At 48.2% G+C, this 22,576-nt stretch overlaps 2 long non-coding RNA genes across 2 annotated transcripts; both read left to right on the forward strand.

The window, feature by feature from the left end:
- The first annotated feature begins 3,187 nt into the window (after window positions 1-3,187).
- Window positions 3,188-8,295, forward strand: LOC141582125 (uncharacterized). Its single transcript, XR_012514969.1, has 5 exons — window positions 3,188-3,214; window positions 5,081-5,145; window positions 5,607-5,631; window positions 7,741-7,805; window positions 8,271-8,295. It is a non-coding gene; the product is annotated as an uncharacterized LOC141582125 (long non-coding RNA).
- A 2,424-nt stretch (window positions 8,296-10,719) lies between these two features.
- On the forward strand, window positions 10,720-20,236 carry LOC141582135 (uncharacterized). The gene is made up of 8 exons (XR_012514977.1): window positions 10,720-10,749; window positions 12,617-12,681; window positions 13,146-13,170; window positions 15,280-15,344; window positions 15,810-15,834; window positions 17,726-17,790; window positions 18,256-18,280; window positions 20,147-20,236. It is a non-coding gene; the product is annotated as an uncharacterized LOC141582135 (long non-coding RNA).
- Window positions 20,237-22,576: the final 2,340 nt, after the last annotated feature.

Genomic DNA, 22,576 nt, shown 5'->3' on the forward strand with positions numbered 1-22,576 from the left:
CTAGAGAGGACATGAGCTTGGAAGGACTCAAGAAGGGAGGGCAGGTGAGCTCAGGTCAGATTAGGAGGCAGGAGCCCTCAAGAGGCTGCCGGGACACACAGCCTGCCCTGGGTGGTGTGTCCAGTTTGAGATGGGCTATTTCACATTGATGAGGTGACATGGGTCTAGAAAACCTCTCTTCCCTGCTCCTCCCCTGCATCTGCTGATGGTCACTCTGTGTCCTCCTACTTCCCACAGAATACACCCTGGTGAAAGACTTCTCCTCCCACTCTCCAGCTGAGGAGGAGCCACCACAGCAGAAGGTCAGTCCACCTGGTTTGGTTGGAGAAAAGGTTTCTGAACTTTATCTTTTTGAATTTCAGTAAGGTAGGAGAATCTGAGCCTATGTATCATAGGTGATTTATCCAGTGTCCTTGGTGGGGAGAATTCTGAGTGAGAGTCTGTACCCACTGAGGCTTCATTTAAGGCAGGAAGAGAAAATGGTAGCACCAGCCACGCACTGAGTGGCAGTGAGCTTCCTCCTCAGCAGCTTGATTCTGTGCTTGGCGCAAAATCACTTCATTGCCAAGCCACAGGACCTTCAGAGGGAATATCCTGCAAGATCGACTTTACCATGAGTCAGCTGTCCTGTTCCTCCTCCTGCGTTCCTTTGACTTGAACGCTCTTTCCCATCTGCTCTTCTAATGTCAACAAGTGAAGAAAAGCTCTGAACACTCAAGCCTCAGGATGGTCTGAAGCTCACGGTGGTTTTTCTTTCCCTCCATGCAGGCAGAGGAACCCACCAAAGAAAAAGGTGTGTATTCTGGAAGCATCCCTTAGATAAGGACAGATCTTCAGTGTGGCAACAGGTGGCACTTACTCTCCTGCTTTTGTGGGAGGGCCACTTTGGTTTGAGCTTCCTGACAGAAAGTAGATAGGGCAGATTGGTTTAAAAAACACTCAGTCCATCCAGTAAAGAACCGTGACCATCCCCTCTAGTCCCTGGAGGCAGAATTGCCATGTAGATGGAATAGGGTGGTGTGCATGAGGGCGATGAGGTATGGAGGAGACAGCCGTGTGGAGTGATTGGGAATGTCTGTGGGAGTGTATGTGCGTTTACCCAGAAGATTCAGAAAAACATTCTAAAACATTGAATCGCTACTGCACATTTCACCTAAATGAACCCATTCATCCTCCAACACAGCTGTACCTGTAAATGTTATATCCTCACTCCTCTGATAGTGATGGTGCAGAGATGGATTTCCCAGGCTCTCAGTCTCCTAAACAGAAGAGTCAGTCGTGATCTCAGGAACAGGAGGAGGATTGATGCAGTGGTTACTATTGTGCATTCCCCAGGCGGCCCTGGTATAACTAACTCGTCATTATGCCGGGCTGTTCTGGCATCTGATTGTGCATGTGGAAGGATAAGAGCCTTGAGAGGTTCCAAACACTGTCTGTCATTTTAGGGAGGTCTCAAGGGCTGCCTGACGCAGCATCAATAGGTACATTTTACGCTGGAATTTTCTATGTGCATTTATTAATGTGAAACACAGGGAAGCAAGCTCACGGGTGGTTGGTGGTCCTGGTGGCATCATTTCTCAGCTCGTGGTCTAAAGCAGAGAAATAATCAGGCACATACTCTATTGTGTTTAATAACCCGATTTTCACAAGCATTTGACATGCTCAGGTGGGCCGGGTACGTGGCTCATGCCTGTAATTGTAGCACTTTGAGAGGCCAAGGCGAGTGGACTGCTTGAGTCCAGGAGTTAGAGATCAACCTAGGCAATGTGGTGAAAGTTCATATCTACTAAAAATACAAGAAGTTACCTGGATGTGCTGGCACACCTGTTGTGTCAGCTACCTGGATGGCAGAGTGGGGAAGATCACTTGATCCCTGGAGGTGCAGGTTGCAGTGAGCAGGGATCATGTCACACCACACCAGCTTGGGAAACAGAGACCATCTGCCAAAAGAAAAAATAAGGAATAAGTGGGAAAATGCTTTAGTTAAGTAGTAAACGCAGTCAAGACACAGCGCTGACTATGATCTCAAGGAACCACTTGGGTGTTGGGCTCCCACCCGCCATCCCTGTGGGAACCTCCTGGAGCTGGGATGGAGAGGGTCAGCGCCCCACCTGCTGCCCCCATGACGGGCTGTTCCAGTGTCAGAGCCAGTGTGAGTGTGAGCAGCAACGGACTCCCGACACACGCAGACATTGCGTTGAGAAGGTCAAGGGCAAAGACAGATAGCACTTGCTAAATAAGAGCTACCTTTAAAGGAGAGATAGCAAAGTATTTTCAAAGCTTTCTTGTCTTCAACACAAAACATTAGTGAACATACCATATATTTTGGCTAGAATGAGATGTCTCAGAAAAAAGGTGGCTTCTTACCAAGTATAAAATATTGCAGAATGACTGATACACACAGAAGCACCAGAGGTAAGTTCTAGAGAGGACATGAGCTTGGAAGGACTCAAGAAGGGAGGGCAGGTGAGCTCAGGTCAGATTAGGAGGCAGGAGCCCTCAAGAGGCTGCCGGGACACACAGCCTGCCCTGGGTGGTGTGTCCAGTTTGAGATGGGCTATTTCACATTGATGAGGTGACATGGGTCTAGAAAACCTCTCTTCCCTGCTCCTCCCCTGCATCTGCTGATGGTCACTCTGTGTCCTCCTACTTCCCACAGAATACACCCTGGTGAAAGACTTCTCCTCTCACTCTCCAGCTGAGGAGGAGCCACCACAGCAGAAGGTCAGTCTACCTGGTTTGGTTGGAGAAAAGGTTTCTGAACTTTATCTTTTTGAATTTCAGTAAGGTAGGAGAATCTGAGCCTATGTATCATAGGTGATTCATACAGTGTCCTTGGTGGGGAGAATTCTGAGTGAGAGTCTGTTCCCCACTGAGTCTTCGTTTAAGGCAGGAGGAGAAAATGGCAGCACCAGCCACGCACTGAGTGGCAGTGAGCTTCCTCCTCAGCAGCTTGATTCTGTGCTTGGGGCAAAATCACTTCATTGCCAAGCCACAGGTCCTTCAGAGGGAATATCCTGCAAGATCGACTTTAGCATGAGTCAGCTGTCCTGTTCCTCCTCTGCGTTCCTTTGACTTGAACACTCTTTCCCATCTGGTCTTCTAATGTCAACAAGTGAAGAAAAGCCCTGAACACTCAAGCCTCAGGATGGTCTGAAGCTCACGGTGTTTTTCTTTCTCTCCATGCAGGCAGAAGAACCCACCAAGGACAAAGGTGTGTATTCTGGAAGCGCTCCTTGGCTAAGGACAGATCTTCAGTGTGGCAACAGGTGCCACTTACTCTCCTGCTTTTGCTGGAGGGCTGCTCTGTTTTGAGCTTCTTGACAGAAAGCAGATAGGGGCAGTTTGGTTTAAGAAAGTCTCAGTCCATCCAGTAAAGAACTGTGACCATCCCCTCTAGTTCCTGGAGGCAGAATTGCCATGTAGATGGAATAGGTGGTGTGCATCAGGGCATGAGGTATGGAGGAGACAGCCATGTGGAGTTATTGGGAATGTCTTTCGGAGTGTACGCGTGTTTTCCCAGAAAATTCAGAAAAACTTTCTAAAATATTGAATCGCTACTGCACATTTCACCTAAATGAACCCATTCATCCTCCAGCACAGCTGTACCTGAAGGTCAATGTTGTATCCTCACTCCTCAGATAGAGATGGTGCAGAGATGGATTTCCCAGGCTCTCAATCTCCTAAACGCAAGAGGCAAATGTGAACTCAGGAACAGGAGGAGGACTGATGCAGTGGTTACTGTTGTGCATTCACCAGGCAGCCCTGGTACAACTAGTCATTATGCCAGGCAGTTCTGGCATCTGTTTGTGCATGTGGAAGGATAAGAGTCTTGAGAGGTCCCAAACACTGTCTGTCATTTTCGGGAGGTCTCAAGGGCTGCCTGACACAGAGTATCAGTAGGTACATTTTACACTGGACTTTTCTATGTGCCTTTATTAATGAGAAACACAGAGAAGCAAGTTCACGGGTGGCTGGCAGTAGTGAGGGACATCATTTCTCAGCTCGTGGTCTAAAGCAGAGAAATAACCAGGCACATACTCTATTGTGTTTAATAACCTGATTTTCACAAGCATTCGACATGCGCTATGGGCCGGGTACATGGCTCATGCCTGTAATCCTAGCAGGTTGAGTGGCCGAGGAGAGTTGACTGCTTGAGTGCAAGAGTTGGAGATGAGCCTAGGCAACGTGGTGAAAGTTCATGTCAGCTAAAAATACAAAAAGTACCTGGGTGTGGTGGCGCACCTGTTGTGTCAGCTACCTGGATGGCAGAGTGGGGACGATCACTTGATCCCTGGAGGTGCAGGTTGCAGTGAGCAGGGATCATTTCACACCACTCCAGCTTGGGAAACAGAGACCATCTGCAAAAAGAAAAAAAAAGGAATAAGAGGAAAAATGCTTTAGTGTAGTAGTAAACACAGTCAAACACAGCGCTGACTGTGATCTCAAGGAACCACTTGGGTGTTGGGCTCCCACCCGCCGTCCCTGCGGGAACCTCCTGGAGCTGGGATGGAGAGGGTCAGCGCCCCACCTGCTGCCCCCATGACGGGCTGTTCCAGTGTCAGAGCCAGTGTGAGTGTGAGCAGCAACGGACTCCCGACACACGCAGACATTGCGTTGAGAAGGTCGAGTGCAAGGACAGATAGCACTTGCCAAATAGGGGCTACCTTTAAAGGAGAGGATAGCTAAGTATCTTCAAAGCTTTATTGTCTTCAACACAAAAGACTGGTGAATACACCGTATATTTTGGCTAGAGTGAGATATCCCAGAAGAAAAGTTGCTTTTTACCAAATATAACACATTGTAGAATGACTGATTCACACAGAAGCAACAGAGGTGGATTCTAGGGAGGAAATGAGCTTGGAAGGACTCAGGAAGGGAGGGCAAGTGAGCTTCGGTCAGATGAGGAGGCAGGAGCCCTGAGGAGGCTACAGGGACACACAGCCCGCTGTGGGTGGTGTGTCCTGTTTTAGGTAGGTTATTTCACATTGATGACTTGACATGGGGCTAGAAATCCTCTCTTCCCTGCTCCTCCCCTGCACCTGCTGACAGTCACTCTGTGTCTTCCTACTTCCCACAGAATATACCCTGGTGGAACCGTTCTCGTACCAATCCTCAGATGAGGAGGAGACACCACAGTGGAAGGTCAGTCCACCTGGTTTGGTTGGAGAAAAGGTTTCTTAACTTTATCCTTTTGAATTTCAGTAAAGTAGGAGAATCTGAGCCTATGTATCGTAGGTGATTTATCCAGTGTCCTTGGTGGGGAGAATTCTGAGTGAGAGTCTGTTCCCCACTGAGGCTTGATAAAGACAGGAGAAAATGGCAGCACCAGCCACGCACTGAGTGGCAGTGAGCTTCCTCCTCAGCAGCTTGATTCTGTGCTTGGCGCAAAATCACTTCAATGCCAAGCCACAGGACCTTCAGAGGGAATATCCTGCAAGATCGACTTTACCATGAGTCAGCTGTCCTGTTCCTCCTCTGCGTTCCTTTGACTTGAACGCTCTTTCCCATCTGGTCTTCTAATGTCAACAAGTGAAGAAAAGCCCTGAACACTCAAGCCTCAGGATGGTCTGAAGCTCACGCTGTTTTTCTTTCCCTCCATGCAGGCAGAGGAACCCACCAAGGACAAAGGTGTGTATTCTGGAAGCACTCCTTGGCTAAGGACAGATCTTCAGTGTGGCAACAGGTGCCACTTACTCTCCTGCTTTTGCTGGAGGGCTGCTCTGTTTTGAGCTTCCTGACAGAAAGGAGATAGGCGCAGTTTGGTTTAAAAAGCACTCATTCCAGGGTTGGACGCGGTGGCTCATGTCTGTAATCCCAGCACTTTGGGAGGCCGAGGCGGGTGGATCACGAGGTCAATAGATTGAGACTATACCGGTCAATAAGGTAAAACCCCGTCTCTACTAAAAACTCAAAAAATTAGCTGTGCATGGTGGCATGTGCCTGTAATCCCAGCTACTTAGGAGGCTGAGGCACGAGAATTGCTTGAACCCAGGAGGCGGAGATCGTGGTGAGCAAAGAAGCGTGACCATCCTCTCGAGTCCCTAGAGGCAGAATTGCCATGTAGATGGAATAGGTGGTGTGCATCAGGTCGATGAGGTATGGAGGAGACAGCTGTGTGGAGTGATTGGGAATGTCTTTGGGAGTGTATGTGCATTTACCTAGAAAAATCAGAAAAACTTTCTAAAACATGGAATCTCTACTGAACATTTTACCTCAATTAACCCATTCATCCTCCAGCACAGCTGTACCTGAAGGTCAATGTTATATCCTCACTCCTCAGATAGAGATGGTGCAAGGATGAATTTCCCAGGCTTTGAATCGGAAGAGGCAAATGTGAACTCAGGAATGGGAGGAGGATTGATGCAGTGGTTACTATTGTGCATTCACCAGGCGGCCCTGGTATAACTCGTCATTATGCCAGGCAGTTCTGGCATCTGTTTGTGCATGTGGAAGGATAAGAGTCTTGAGAGGTCCCAAACACTGTCTGTCATCTTAGGGAGGTCTCAAGGGCTGCCTGACGCAGAGTATCAGTAGGTACATTTTACACTGGACTTTTCTATGTGCCTTTATTAATGTGAAACACAGAGAAGCGAGCTCACGGGTGGTTGGCGATCATGGTGGCATCATTTCTCAGTTCGTGGTCTAAAGCAGAGAAATAATCAGGGACATATTCTTTTGTGATTAATAACCTGATTTTCACAAGCATTTGACATGGTCAGGTGGGCCTGGTGCATGGCTCATGCCTGTAATTGTAGCACTTTGTGAGGCCAAGTCAAGAGGATTGCTTGAGTCCAGGAATTGGAGATCAGCCTAGGCAACGTGGTGAAAGTTCATACCGACTAAAAATACAAAACGTTACCTGGGGTGGTGGCACACCTGTTGTGCCAGCTACCTGGATTGCAGAGTGGGGAAGATCACTTGATCCCTGGGGGTGCAGGTTCCAGTGAGCAGAGATCATGTCACACCACACCAGCTTGGGTAACACAGGCCATCTGTCAAATGAAAAAAAAAAAAAAAGGAATACGTGGAAAACTGCTTTAGTTTAGTAGTTAACACAGTCAAACACACCGCTGACTATGATCTCAGGGAACCACTTGGGTGTTGGGCTCCCACCCACCTTCCCTTCGGGAACGTCCTAGATAGCTGGGATGGAGAGGGTCAGCGCCCTACCTGCTGCCCCCATGACGGGCTGCTCCAGTGTCAGAGCCGCTGTGAGTGTGAGCAGCAACGAACTCCCGACACATGCAGACATTGCGTTGAGAAGGTCCAGTGCAAGGACATGCAAGGACATTTAGCAGGATAGCCCTTGCTAAATAGGGGCGACATTTAAAAAGGGGGATAACTAAGTATTTTCAAAAATGTTTTGTCTTCAACACAAAAGACTAGTGAATATACCGTATATTTTGGCTAGAATGAGATGTCTCAGAAGAAAAGTTGCTTTTTACCAAGTATAACATGTTGCACAATGACTGATGTACACAGAAGCACCAGAGGTGGATTCTAGGGAGGAAATGAGCTTGGAAGGACTCAGGAAGGGAGGGTAAGTGAGCTCAGGCCAGTTGAGGAGGCAGGAGCCCTAACGAGGCTGCAGGGACACACAGCCTGCCCTGGGTGGTGTGCCCTGTTGGAGATGGGCTATTTCACATTGATGAGATCACCTGGGGCTAGAAAACCTCTCTTCCCTGCTCCTCCCCTGCACCTGCTGACAGTCACTCTGTGTCTTCCTACTTCCCACAGAATACACCCTGGTGGAACCGTTCTCGTACCAATCCTCGGATGAGGAGGAAACGCCACAGTTGAAGGTCAGTCCACCTGGTTTGGTTGGAGAAAAGCTTTCTTAATTTTATCTTTTTGAATTTCAGTAAGGTAGGAGAATCAGACCCTATGTATCATAGGTGATTTATCCAGTGTCCTTGGTGGGGAGATTTCTGAGTGAGAGACTGTTCCGCCCTGTGGCTTGATTTAAGACAGGAAGAGAAAATGGCAGCACCAGCCACGCACTGAGTGGCAGTGAGCTTCCTCCTCAGCAGCTTGATTCTGTGCTTGGGGCAAAATCACTTCATTGCCAAGCCACAGGTCATTCAGAGGGAATATCCTGCAAGATCGACTTTAGCATGAGTCAGCTGTCCTGTTCCTCCTCTACGTTCCTTTGACTTGAACGCTCTTTCCCATCTGGTCTTCTAATGTCAACAAGTGAAGAAAAGCCCCGTACGCTCAAGCCTCAGGATGGTCTGAAGCTCATGGTGTTTTTCTTTCTCTCCATGCAGGCAGAGGAACCCACCAAGGACAAAGGTGTGTATTCTGGAAGCGCTCCTTGCCTAAGGACAGATCTTCAGTGTGGCAACAGGTGCCACTTACTCTCCTGCTTTTGCTGGAGGGCTGCTCTGTTTTGAGCTTCTTGACAGAAAGCAGATAGGGGCAGTTTGGTTTAAGAAAGTCTCAGTCCATCCAGTAAAGAACTGTGACCATCCCCTCTAGTTCCTGGAGGCAGAATTGCCATGTAGATGGAATAGGTGGTGTGCATCGGGGCATGAGGTATGGAGGAGACAGCCATGTGTAGTGATTGGGAATGTCTTTCGGAGTGTACGTGTGTTTTCCCAGAAAATTCAGAAAAACTTTCTAAAACATTGAATCACTACTGCACATTTCACCTAAATTAACGCATTCATCCTCCAGCACAGCTGTACCTGAAGGTCAATGTTGTATCCTCACTCCTCAGATAGAGATGGTGCAGAGATGGATTTCCCAGGCTCTCAATCTCCTAAACGCAAGAGGCAAATGTGAACTCAGGAACGGGAGGAGGATTGATGCAGTGGTTACTGTTGTGCATTCACCAGGCAGCCCTGGTACAACTCGTCATTATGCCAGGCAGTTCTGGCATCTGTTTGTGCATGTGGAAGGATAAGAGTCTTGAGAGGTCCCAAACACTCTCTGTCATTTTAGGGAGGTCTCAAGGGATGCCTGACTCAGAGTATCAGTAGGTACATTTTACACTGGACTTTTCTATGTGCCTTTATTAATGTGAAACACAGAGAAGCGAGCTCACGGGTGGTTGGCGATCATGGTGGAATCATTTCTCAGTTCGTGGTCTAAAGCAGAGAAATAATCAGGGACATATTCTTTTGTGATTAATAACCTGATTTTCACAAGCATTTGACATGGTCAGGTGGACCAGGTGCATGGCTCATGCCTGTAATTGTAGCACTTTGTGAGGCCAAGTCAAGAGGATTGCTTGAGTCCAGGAATTGGAGATCAGCCTAGGCAACGTGGTGAAAGTTCATATCGACTAAAAATACAAAACGTTACCTGGGGTGGTGGCACACCTGTTGTGCCAGCTACCTGGATTGCAGAGTGGGGAAGATCACTTGATCTCTGGGGGTGCAGGTTCCAGTGAGCAGAGATCATGTCACACCACACCAGCTTGGGTAACACAGGCCATCTGTCAAATAAAAAAAAAAAAAAAAAAAAAAAGGAATACGTGGAAAACTGCTTTAGTTTAGTAGTAAACACAGTCAAACACACCGCTGACTATGATCTCAGGGAACCACTTGGGTGTTGGGCTCCCACCCACCTTCCCTTCGGGAACGTCCTAGATAGCTGGGATGGAGAGGGTCAGCGCCCTACCTGCTGCCCCCACGACGGGCTGTTACAGTGTCAGAGCCACTGTGAGTGTGAGCAGCAATGAACTCCCGACACACGCAGACATTGCGTTGAGAAGGTCCAGTGCAAGGACATGCAAGGACATTTAGCAGGATAGCCCTTGCTAAATAGGAGCGACATATAAAAAAGGGGATAACTAAGTATTTTCAAAAATGTTTTGTCTTCAACACAAAAGACTAGTGAATATACCGTATATTTTGGCTAGAATGAGATGTCTCAGAAGAAAAGTTGCTTTTTACCAAGTATAACATGTTGCACAATGACTGATGTACACAGAAGCACCAGAGGTGGATTCTAGGGAGGAAATGAGCTTGGAAGGACTCAGGAAGGGAGGGCAAGTGAGCTCAGGTTAGATGAGGAGGCAGGAGCCCTAACGAGGCTGCAGGGACACACAGCCAGCCCTGAGTGGTGTGCCCTGTTGGAGATGGGCTATTTCACATTGATGAGATCACCTGGGGCTAGAAAACCTCTCTTCCCTGCTCCTCCCCTGCACCTGCTGACAGTCACTCTGTGTCTTCCTACTTCCCACAGAATACACCCTGGTGGAACCGTTCTCATACCAATCCTCGGATGAGGAGGAAATGCCACAGTTGAAGGTCAGTCCACCTGGTTTGGTTGGAGAAAAGCTTTCTTAATTTTATCTTTTTGAATTTCAGTTAGGTAGGAGAATCAGACCCTATGTATCATAGGTGATTTATCCAGTGTCCTTGGTGGGGAGAATTCTGAGTGAGAGACTGTTCCGCCCTGTGGCTTGATTTAAGACAAGAAGAGAAAATGGCAGCACCAGCCATGCACTGAGTGGCAGTGAACTTCCTCCTCAGCAGCTTGATTCTGTGCTTGGGGCAAAATCACTTCATTGCCAAGCCACAGGTCATTCAGAGGGAATATCCTGCAAGATCGACTTTAGCATGAGTCAGCTGTCCTGTTCCTCCTCTGCGTTCCTTTGACTTGAACGCTCTTTCCCATCTGGTCTTCTAATGTCAACAAGTGAAGAAAAGCCCCGTACGCTCAAGCCTCAGGATGGTCTGAAGCTCATGGTGTTTTTCTTTCTCTCCATGCAGGCAGAGGAACCCACCAAGGACAAAGGTGTGTATTCTGGAAGCGCTCCTTGCCTAATGACAGATCTTCAGTGTGGCAACAGGTGCCACTTACTCTCCTGCTTTTGCTGGAGGGCTGCTCTGTTTTGAGCTTCTTGACAGAAAGCAGATAGGGGCAGTTTGGTTTAAGAAAGTCTCAGTCCATCCAGTAAAGAACTGTGACCGTCCCCTCTAGTTCCTGGAGGCAGAATTGCCATGTAGATGGAATAGGTGGTGTGCATCAGGGCATGAGGTATGGAGGAGACAGCCGTGTGGAGTGATTGGGAATGTCTTTCAGAGTGTATGCGTGTTTTCCCAGAAAATTCAGAAAAACTTTCTAAAACATTGAATCGCTACTGCACATTTCACCTAAATTAACGCATACATCCTCCAGCACAGCTGTACCTGAAGGTCAATGTTGTATCCTCACTCCTCAGATAGAGATGGTGTAGAGATGGATTTCCCAAGCTCTCAATCTCCTAAACGCAAGAGGCAAATGTGAACTCAGGAACGGGAGGAGGATTGATGCAGTGGTTACTGTTCTGCATTCACCAGGCAGCCCTGGTACAACTAGTCATTATGCCAGGCAGTTCTGGCATCTGTTTGTGCATGTGGAAGGATAAGAGTCTTGAGAGGTCCCAAACACTGTCTGTCATTTTAGGGACGTCTCAAGGGCTGCCTGACACAGAGTATCAGTAGGTACATTTTACACTGGACTTTTCTATGTGCCTTTATTAATGTGAAACACAGAGAAGCGAGTTCACGGGTGGCTGGCAGTAGTGAGGGACATCATTTCTCAGCTCGTGGTCTAAAGCAGAGAAATAACCAGGCACATACTCTATTGTGTTTAATAACCTGATTTTCACAAGCATTCGACATGCACTATGGGCCGGGTGCATGGCTCATGCCTGTAATCCTAGCAGGTTGAGTGGCCGAGGAGAGTTGACTGCTTGAGTGCAAGAGTTGGAGATGAGCCTAGGCAACGTGGTGAAAGTTCATGTCAGCTAAAAATACAAAAAGTACCTGGGTGTGGTGGCGCACCTGTTGTGTCAGCTACCTGGATGGCAGAGTGGGGAAGATCACTTGATCCCTGGAGGTGCAGGTTGCAGTGAGCAGGGAGCATTTCACACCACTCCAGCTTGGGAAACAGAGACCATCTGCAAAAAGAAAAAAAAAAGGAATAAGAGGAAAAATGCTTTAGTGTAGTAGTAAACACAGTCAAACACAGCGCTGACTGTGATCTCAAGGAACCACTTGGGTGTTGGGCTCCCACCCGCCGTCCCTGCGGGAATCTCCTGGAGCTGGGATGGAGAGGGTCAGCGCCCCACCTGCTGCCCCCATGACGGGCTGTTCCAGTGTCAGAGCCAGTGTGAGTGTGAGCAGCAACGGACTCCCGACACACGCAGACATTGTGTTGAGAAGGTCGAGTGCAAGGACAGATAGCACTTGCCAAATAGGGGCTCCCTTTAAAGGAGAGGATAGCTAAGTATCTTCAAAGCTTTATTGTCTTCAACACAAAAGACTGGTGAATACACCGTATATTTTGGCTAGAGTGAGATATCCCAGAAGAAAGGTTGCTTTTTACCAAATATAACACATTGTAGAATGACTGATTCACACAGAAGCAACAGAGGTGGATTCTAGGGAGGAAATGAGCTTGGAAGGACTCAGGAAGGGAGGGCAAGTGAGCTTCGGTCAGATGAGGAGGCAGGAGCCCTGAAGAGGCTGCAGGGACACACAGCCCGCTGTGGGTGGTGTGTCCTGTTTTAGGTAGGTTATTTCACGTTGATGACTTGACATGGGGCTAGAAATCCTCTCTTCCCTGTTCCTCCCCTGCACCTGCTGACAGTCACTCTGTGTCTTCCTACTTCCCACAGAATACACCCTGGTGGAACCGTTCTCGTACCAATCCTCAGATGAGGAGGAGACACCACAGTGGAAGGTCAGTCCACCTGGTTTGGTTGGAGAAAAGGTTTCTTAAGTTTATCCTTTTGAATTTCAGTAAAGTAGGAGAATCTGAGCCTATGTATCATAGGTGATTTTTCCAGTGTCCTTGGTGGGGAGAATTCTGAGTGAGAGTCTGTTCCCCACTGAGGCTTGATAAAGACAGGAGGAGAAAATGGCAGCACCAGCCACGCACTGAGTGGCAGTGAGCTTCCTCCTCAGCCGCTTGATTCTGTGCTTGGCGCAAAATCACTTCAATGCCAAGCCACAGGACCTTCAGAGGGAATATCCTGCAAGATCGACTTTACCATGAGTCAGCTGTCCTGTTCCTCCTCTGCGTTCCTTTGACTTGAACACTCTTTCTCATCTGGTCTTCTAATGTCAACAAGTGAAGAAAAGCCCTGAACACTCAAGCCTCAGGATGGTCTGAAGCTCACGGTGTTTTTCTTTCCCTCCATGCAGGCAGAGGAACCCACCAAGGACAAAGGTGTGTATTCTGGAAGCACTCCTTGGCTAAGGACAGATCTTCAGTGTGGCAACAGGTGCCACTTACTCTCCTGCTTTTGCTGGAGGGCTGCTCTGTTTTGAGCTTCCTGACAGAAAGGAGATAGGCGCAGTTTGGTTTAAAAAGCACTCATTCCAGGGTTGGACGCGGTGGCTCATGTCTGTAATCCCAGAACTTTGGGAGGCCGAGGCGGGTGGATCACAAGGTCAATAGATTGAGACTATACCGGTCAATAATGTAAAACCCTGTCTCTACTAAAAACTCAAAAAATTAGCTGTGCATGGTGGCATGTGCCTGTAATCCCAGCTACTTAGGAGGCTGAGGCAGGAGAATTGCTTGAACCCAGGAGGCGGAGATCGTGGTGAGCAAAGAAGCGTGACCATCCTCTCGAGTCCCTAGAGGCAGAATTGCCATGTAGATGGAATAGGTGGTGTGCATCAGGGCGATGAGGTATGGAGGAGACAGCCGTGTGGAGTGATTGGGAATGTCTTTGGGAGTGTATGTGCATTTACCTAGAAAAATCAGAAAAACTTTCTAAAACATGGAATCTCTACTGAACATTTTACCTCAATTAACCCATTCATCCTCCAGCACAGCTGTACCTGAAGGTCAATGTTATATCCTCACTCCTCAGATAGAGATGGTGCAAGGATGAATTTCCCAGGCTTTGAATCGGAAGAGGCAAATGTGAACTCAGGAATGGGAGGAGGATTGATGCAGTGGTTACTATTGTGCATTCACCAGGCGGCCCTGGTATAACTCGTCATTATGCCAGGCAGTTCTGGCATCTGTTTGTGCATGTGGAAGGATAAGAGTCTTGAGAGGTCCCAAACACTGTCTGTCATTTTAGGGAGGTCTCAAGGGATGCCTGACGCAGAGTATCAGTAGGTACATTTTACACTGGACTTTTCTATGTGCCTTTATTAATGTGAAACACAGAGAAGCGAGCTCACGGGTGGTTGGCGATCATGGTGGCATCATTTCTCAGTTCGTGGTCTAAAGCAGAGAAATAATCAGGGACATATTCTTTTGTGATTAATAACCTGATTTTCACAAGCATTTGACATGGTCAGGTGGGCCAGGTGCATGGCTCATGCCTGTAATTGTAGCACTTTGAGAGGCCAAGTCAAGAGGATTGCTTGAGTCCAGGAATTGGAGATCAGCCTAGGCAACGTGGTGAAAGTTCATATCGACTAAAAATACAAAACGTTACCTGGGGTGGTGGCACACCTGTTGTGCCAGCTACCTGGATTGCAGAGTGGGGAAGATCACTTGATCCCTGGGGGTGCAGGTTCCAGTGAGCAGAGATCATGTCACACCACACCAGCTTGGGTAACACAGGCCATCTGTCAAATGAAAAAAAAAAAAAAAGGAATACGTGGAAAACTGCTTTAGTTTAGTAGTTAACACAGTCAAACACACCGCTGACTATGATCTCAGGGAACCACTTGGGTGTTGGGCTCCCACCCACCTTCCCTTCGGGAACGTCCTAGATAGCTGGGATGGAGAGGGTCAGCGCCCTACCTGCTGCCCCCATGACGGGCTGTTCCAGTGTCAGAGCCGCTGTGAGTGTGAGCAGCAACGAACTCCCGACACACGCAGACATTGCGTTGAGAAGGTCCAGTGCAAGGACATGCAAGGACATTTAGCAGGATAGCCCTTGCTAAATAGGGGCGACATTTAAAAAGGGGGATAACTAAGTATTTTCAAAAATGTTTTGTCTTCAACACAAAAGACTAGTGAATATACCGTATATTTTGGCTAGAATGAGATGTCTCAGAAGAAAAGTTGCTTTTTACCAAGTATAACATGTTGCACAATGACTGATGTACACAGAAGCACCAGAGGTGGATTCTAGGGAGGAAATGAGCTTGGAAGGACTCAGGAAGGGAGGGCAAGTGAGCTCAGGCCAGATGAGGAGGCAGGAGCCCTGACGAGGCTGCAGGGACACACAGCCTGCCCTGGGTGGTGTGCCCTGTTGGAGATGGGCTATTTCACATTGATGAGATCACCTGGGGCTAGAAAACCTCTCTTCCCTGCTCCTCCCCTGCACCTGCTGACAGTCACTCTGTGTCTTCCTACTTCCCACAGAATACACCCTGGTGGAACCGTTCTCGTACCAATCCTCGGATGAGGAGGAAACGCCACAGTTGAAGGTCAGTCCACCTGGTTTGGTTGGAGAAAAGCTTTCTTAATTTTATCTTTTTGAATTTCAGTAAGGTAGGAGAATCAGACCCTATGTATCATAGGTGATTTATCCAGTGTCCTTGGTGGGGAGATTTCTGAGTGAGAGACTGTTCCGCCCTGTGGCTTGATTTAAGACAGGAAGAGAAAATGGCAGCACCAGCCACGCACTGAGTGGCAGTGAGCTTCCTCCTCAGCAGCTTGATTCTGTGCTTGGGGCAAAATCACTTCATTGCCAAGCCACAGGTCATTCAGAGGGAATATCCTGCAAGATCGACTTTAGCATGAGTCAGCTGTCCTGTTCCTCCTCTACGTTCCTTTGACTTGAACGCTCTTTCCCATCTGGTCTTCTAATGTCAACAAGTGAAGAAAAGCCCCGTACGCTCAAGCCTCAGGATGGTCTGAAGCTCATGGTGTTTTTCTTTCTCTCCATGCAGGCAGAGGAACCCACCAAGGACAAAGGTGTGTATTCTGGAAGCGCTCCTTGCCTAAGGACAGATCTTCAGTGTGGCAACAGGTGCCACTTACTCTCCTGCTTTTGCTGGAGGGCTGCTCTGTTTTGAGCTTCTTGACAGAAAGCAGATAGGGGCAGTTTGGTTTAAGAAAGTCTCAGTCCATCCAGTAAAGAACTGTGACCATCCCCTCTAGTTCCTGGAGGCAGAATTGCCATGTAGATGGAATAGGTGGTGTGCATCGGGGCATGAGGTATGGAGGAGACAGCCATGTGTAGTGATTGGGAATGTCTTTCGGAGTGTACGCGTGTTTTCCCAGAAAATTCAGAAAAACTTTCTAAAACATTGAATCACTACTGCACATTTCACCTAAATTAACGCATTCATCCTCCAGCACAGCTGTACCTGAAGGTCAATGTTGTATCCTCACTCCTCAGATAGAGATGGTGCAGAGATGGATTTCCCAGGCTCTCAATCTCCTAAACGCAAGAGGCAAATGTGAACTCAGGAACGGGAGGAGGATTGATGCAGTGGTTACTGTTGTGCATTCACCAGGCAGCCCTGGTACAAGTAGTCATTATGCCAGGCAGTTCTGGCATCTGTTTGTGCATGTGGAAGGATAAGAGTCTTGAGAGGTCCCAAACACTGTCTGTCATTTTAGGGAGGTCTCAAGGGCTGCCTGACACAGAATATCAGTAGGTACATTTTACACCGGACTTTTCTATGTGCCTTTATTAATGAGAAACACAGAGAAGCAAGTTCACGGGTGGCTGGCAGTAGTGAGGGACATCATTTCTCAGCTCGTGGTCTAAAGCAGAGAAATAACCAGGCACATACTCTATTGTGTTTAATAACCTGATTTTCACAAGCATTTGTCATGGTCAGGTGGACCAGGTGCATGGCTCATGCCTGTAATTGTAGCACTTTGTGAGGCCAAGTCAAGAGGATTGCTTGAGTCCAGGAATTGGAGATCAGCCTAGGCAACGTGGTGAATGTTCATATCGACTAAAAATACAAAATGTTACCTGGGGTGGTGGCACACCTGTTGTGCCAGCTACCTGGATTGCAGAGTGGGGAAGATCACTTGATCTCTGGGGGTGCAGGTTCCAGTGAGCAGAGATCATGTCACACCACACCAGCTTGGGTAACACAGGCCATCTGTCAATAAAAAAAAAAAAAAAGGAATACGTGGAAAACTGCTTTAGTTTAGTAGTAAACACAGTCAAACACACCGCTGACTATGATCTCAGGGAACCACTTGGGTGTTGGGCTCCCACCCACCTTCCCTTCGGGAACGTCCTAGATAGCTGGGATGGAGAGGGTCAGCGCCCTACCTGCTGCCCCCACGACGGGCTGTTCCAGTGTCAGAGCCACTGTGAGTGTGATCAGCAATGAACTCCCGACACACGCAGACATTGCGTTGAGAAGGTCCAGTGCAAGGACATGCAAGGACATTTAGCAGGATAGCCCTTGCTAAATAGGGGCGACATTTCAAAAAGGGGATAACTAAGTATTTTCAAAAATGTTTTGTCTTCAACACAAAAGACTAGTGAATATACCGTATATTTTGGCTAGAATGAGATGTCTCAGAAGAAAAGTTGCTTTTTATCAAGTATAACATGTTGCAAAATGACTGATGTACACAGAAGCACCAGAGGTGGATTCTAGGGAGGAAATGAGCTTGGAAGGACTCAGGAAGGGAGGGCAAGTGAGCTCAGGCCAGATGAGGAGGCAGGAGCCCTGACGAGGCTGCAGGGACACACAGCCAGCCCCGGGTGGTGTGCCCTGTTGGACATGGGCTATTTCACATTGATGAGATCACCTGGGGCTAGAAAACCTCTCTTCCCTGCTCCTCCCCTGCACCTGCTGACAGTCACTCTGTGTCTTCCTACTTCCCACAGAATACACCCTGGTGGAACCGTTCTCATACCAATCCTCGGATGAGGAGGAAACGCCACAGTTGAAGGTCAGTCCACCTGGTTTGGTTAGAGAAAAGCTTTCTTAATTTTATCTTTTTGAATTTCAGTAAGGTAGGAGAATCAGACCCTATGTATCATAGGTGATTTATCCAGTGTCCTTGGTGGGGAGAATTCTGAGTGAGAGACTGTTCCGCCCTGTGGCTTGATTTAAGACAAGAAGAGAAAATGGCAGCACCAGCCATGCACTGAGTGGCAGTGAACTTCCTCCTCAGCAGCTTGATTCTATGCTTGGGGCAAAATCACTTCATTGCCAAGCCACAGGTCATTCAGAGGGAATATCCTGCAAGATCGACTTTAGCATGAGTCAGCTGTCCTGTTCCTCCTCTGCGTTCCTTTGACTTGAACTCTCTTTCCCATCTGGTCTTCTAATGTCAACAAGTGAAGAAAAGCCCCGTACGCTCAAGCCTCAGGATGGTCTGAAGCTCATGGTGTTTTTCTTTCTCTCCATGCAGGCAGAGGAACCCACCAAGGACAAAGGTGTGTATTCTGGAAGCGCTCCTTGCCTAATGACAGGTCTTCAGTGTGGCAACAGGTGCCACTTACTCTCCTGCTTTTGCTGGAGGGCTGCTCTGTTTTGAGCTTCTTGACAGAAAGCAGATAGGGGCAGTTTGGTTTAAGAAAGTCTCAGTCCATCCAGTAAAGAACTGTGACCATCCCCTCTAGTTCCTGGAGGCAGAATTGCCATGTAGATGGAATAGGTGGTGTGCATCAGGGCATGAGGTATGGAGGAGACAGCCGTGTGGAGTGATTGGGAATGTCTTTCAGAGTGTACGCGTGTTTTCCCAGAGAATTCAGAAAAACTTTCTAAAACATTGAATCGCTACTGCACATTTCACCTAAATTAACGCATTCATCCTCCAGGACAGCTGTACCTGAAGGTCAATGTTGTATCCTCACTCCTCAGATAGAGATGGTGTAGAGATGGATTTCCCAGGCTCTCAATCTCCTAAACGCAAGAGGCAAATGTGAACTCAGGAACGGGAGGAGGATTGATGCAGTGGTTACTGTTGTGCATTCACCAGGCAGCCCTGGTACAACTAGTCATTATGCCAGGCAGTTCTGGCATCTGTTTGTGCATGTGGAAGGATAAGAGTCTTGAGAGGTCCCAAACACTGTCTGTCATTTTAGGGACGTCTCAAGGGCTGCCTGACACAGAGTATCAGTAGGTACATTTTACACTGGACTTTTCTATGTGCCTTTATTAATGTGAAACACAGAGAAGCGAGTTCACGGGTGGCTGGCAGTAGTGAGGGACATCATTTCTCAGCTCGTGGTCTAAAGCAGAGAAATAACCAGGCACATACTCTATTGTGTTTAATAACCTGATTTTCACAAGCATTCGACATGCGCTATGGGCCGGGTGCATGGCTCATGCCTGTAATCCTAGCAGGTTGAGTGGCCGAGGAGAGTTGACTGCTTGAGTGCAAGAGTTGGAGATGAGCCTAGGCAACGTGGTGAAAGTTCATGTCAGCCAGAAATACAAAAAGTACCTGGGTGTGGTGGCGCACCTGTTGTGTCAGCTACCTGGATGGCAGAGTGGGGAAGATCACTTGATCCCTGGAGGTGCAGGTTGCAGTGAGCAGGGATCATTTCACACCACTCCAGCTTGGGAAACAGAGACCATCTGCAAAAAGAAAAAAAAAGGAATAAGAGGAAAAATGCTTTAGTGTAGTAGTAAACACAGTCAAACACAGCGCTGACTATGATCTCAAGGAACCACTTGGGTGTTGGGCTCCCACCCGCCGTCCCTGCGGGAACCTCCTGGAGCTGGGATGGAGAGGGTCAGCGCCCCACCTGCTGCCCCCATGACGGGCTGTTCCAGTGTCAGAGCCAGTGTGAGTGTGAGCAGCAACGGACTCCCGACACACGCAGACATTGTGTTGAGAAGGTCGAGTGCAAGGACAGATAGCACTTGCTAAATAGGGGCTACCTTTAAAGGAGAGGATAGCTAAGTATCTTCAAAGCTTTATTGTCTTCAACACAAAAGACTGGTGAATACACCGTATATTTGGGCTAGAGTGAGATATCCCAGAAGAAAGGTTGCTTTTTACCAAATATAACACATTGTAGAATGACTGATTCACACAGAAGCAACAGAGGTGGATTCTAGGGAGGAAATGAGCTTGGAAGGACTCAGGAAGGGAGGGCAAGTGAGCTCAGGCCAGATGAGGAGGCAGGAGCCCTGATGAGGCTGCAGGGACACACAGCCCGCTGTGGGTGGTGTGTCCTGTTTTAGGTAGGTTATTTCACGTTGATGACTTGACATGGGGCTAGAAATCCTCTCTTCCCTGCTCCTCCCCTGCACCTGCTGACAGTCACTCTGTGTCTTCCTACTTCCCACAGAATACACCCTGGTGGAACCGTTCTCGTACCAATCCTCAGATGAGGAGGAGACACCACAGTGGAAGGTCAGTCCACCTGGTTTGGTTGGAGAAAAGGTTTCTTAACTTTATCCTTTTGAATTTCAGTAAAGTAGGAGAATCTGAGCCTATGTATCATAGGTGATTTTGCCAGTGTCCTTGGTGGGGAGAATTCTGAGTGAGAGTCTGTTCCCCACTGAGGCTTGATAAAGAAGGAGAAGAAAATGGCAGCACCAGCCACGCACTGAGTGGCAGTGAGCTTCCTCCTCAGCAGCTTGATTCTGTGCTTGGGGCAAAATCACTTCATTGCCAAGCCACAGGACCTTCAGAGGGAATATCCTGCAAGATCGACTTTAGCATGAGTCAGCTGTCCTGTTCTTCTGTGTTCCTTTGACTTGAACACTCTTTCCCATCTGGTCTTCTAATGGCAACAAGTGAAGAAAAGCCGTGTACACTCAAGCCTCAGGGTGATCTGGAGCTCATGGTGTTTTTCTTTCTCTCCATGCAGGCAGAGGAACCCACCAAGGACAAAGGTGTGTATTCTGGAAGCACTCTTTGGCTAAGGACAGATCTCCAGTGTGGCAACAGGTGCCACTTACTCTCCTGCTTTTGCTGGAGGGCTGCTCTGGTTTGAGCTTCTTGTCAGAAAGTTGACAGGGGCAGTTTGGTTTAAAAAACACTAAGTCCATCCAGTAAAAAACCATGACTATCCCTTCAAGTCCCTGGAGGCAGAATTGCCATGTAGATGGAATAGGTGGTGTGCATCAGGGCGATGAGGTATGGAGGAGACAACCGTGTGGAGTGATTGGGAATGTCTTTGGGAGTGTATGTGTGTTTTCCCCGACAATTCAGAAAACTTTCTAAAACATTGAATCGCTACTGCACATTTCACCTAAATTAACGCATTCATCCTCCAGCACAGCTGTACCTGAAGGTCAATGTTGTATCCTCACTCCTCAGATAGAGATGGTGTAGAGATGGATTTCCCAGGCTCTCAATCTCCTAAACGCAAGAGGCAAATGTGAACTCAGGAACGGGAGGAGGATTGATGCAGTGGTTACTGTTGTGCATTCACCAGGCAGCCCTGGTACAACTAGTCATTATGCCAGGCAGTTCTGGCATCTGTTTGTGCATTTGGAAGGATAAGAGTCTTGAGAGGTCCCAAACACTGTCTGTCATTTTAGAGAGGTCTCAAGGCCTGCCTGACGCAGAGTATGAGGAGGTACATGTGACACTGGAATTTTCTATTTGCCTTTATTAATGTGAAACACAGAGAAGTTTGCTGACGGGTGGTTGGTGCTAGTGGTGGCATCATTTCTCAGCTCGTGGTCTAAAGCAGAGATATACTCAGGGACATACTCTTTTGTGTTTAATAACCCGATTTTCAACAGCATTTGTCATGCTCAGGTAGGCCGGGTGCATGGCTCATGCCTGGAATCCTAGCACTTTGAGAGTCGGAGGTCAGTGGATTGCTTGAGTCTAGGAGTTGGAGATCAGCCTTAGCAATGTGGAGAGAGTTCATATTGACTAAAAATTTTAAAAGCACCTGGGTGTGGTGGCACACCTGTGGTGCCAGCTACCTGGATGGCAGAGTGGGGAAGATCATTTGATCCCTGGAGGTGCCTGCTCCCCTCAGCAGAAATCATGTCACACAACTCCAGCTTGGGTAACAGAGACCTTCTGCCAAAAATGAATAAAAAGAAGTAGAAAAATGTTTTAGTTTAGTAGTAAACACAGTCAAACACAGCGCTGACTATGATCTCAGGAACCACTTGGGTGCTGGGCTCCCACCCGCCGTCCCTGCGGGAACCTCCTGGAGCTGGGATGGAGAGGGTCAGCGCCCCACCTGCTGCCCCCATGACGGGCTGTTCCAGTGTCAGAGCCAGTGTGAGTGTGAGCAGCAACGGACTCCCGACACACGTAGACATTGCGTTGAGAGGGTCGAGTGCAAGGACAGATAGCACTTGCTAAATAGGGGCTACCTTTAAAGGAGAGGAAAACTATATTGTTAGTGTCTTCAATACAAAAGACTGGTGAATATACCATATATTTTGGCTAGAATGAGATGTCTCAGAAGAAAGGTCGCTTTTTACCAAGTATAACATATCGCAGAATGACTGATGCACACCGAAGCACCAGAGGTGGATTCTAGGGAGGAAATGAGCTTGGAAGGACTCAGGAAGGGAGGGCAAGTGAGCTCAGGCCAGATGAGGAGGCAGGAGCCCTGACGAGGCTGCAGGGACACACAGCCAGCCCTTGGTGGTGTGCCCTGTTGGAGATGGGCTATTTCACATTGATGAGATCACCTGGGGCTAGAAAACCTCTCTTCCCTGCTCCTCCCCTGCACCTGCTGACAGTCACTCTGTGTCTTCCTACTTCCCACAGAATATACCCTGGTGGAACCATTCTCATA

The sequence above is a fragment of the Saimiri boliviensis genome, chromosome 1, assembly GCF_048565385.1.
Source record: "Saimiri boliviensis isolate mSaiBol1 chromosome 1, mSaiBol1.pri, whole genome shotgun sequence".
NCBI lineage: Eukaryota > Metazoa > Chordata > Mammalia > Primates > Cebidae > Saimiri > Saimiri boliviensis.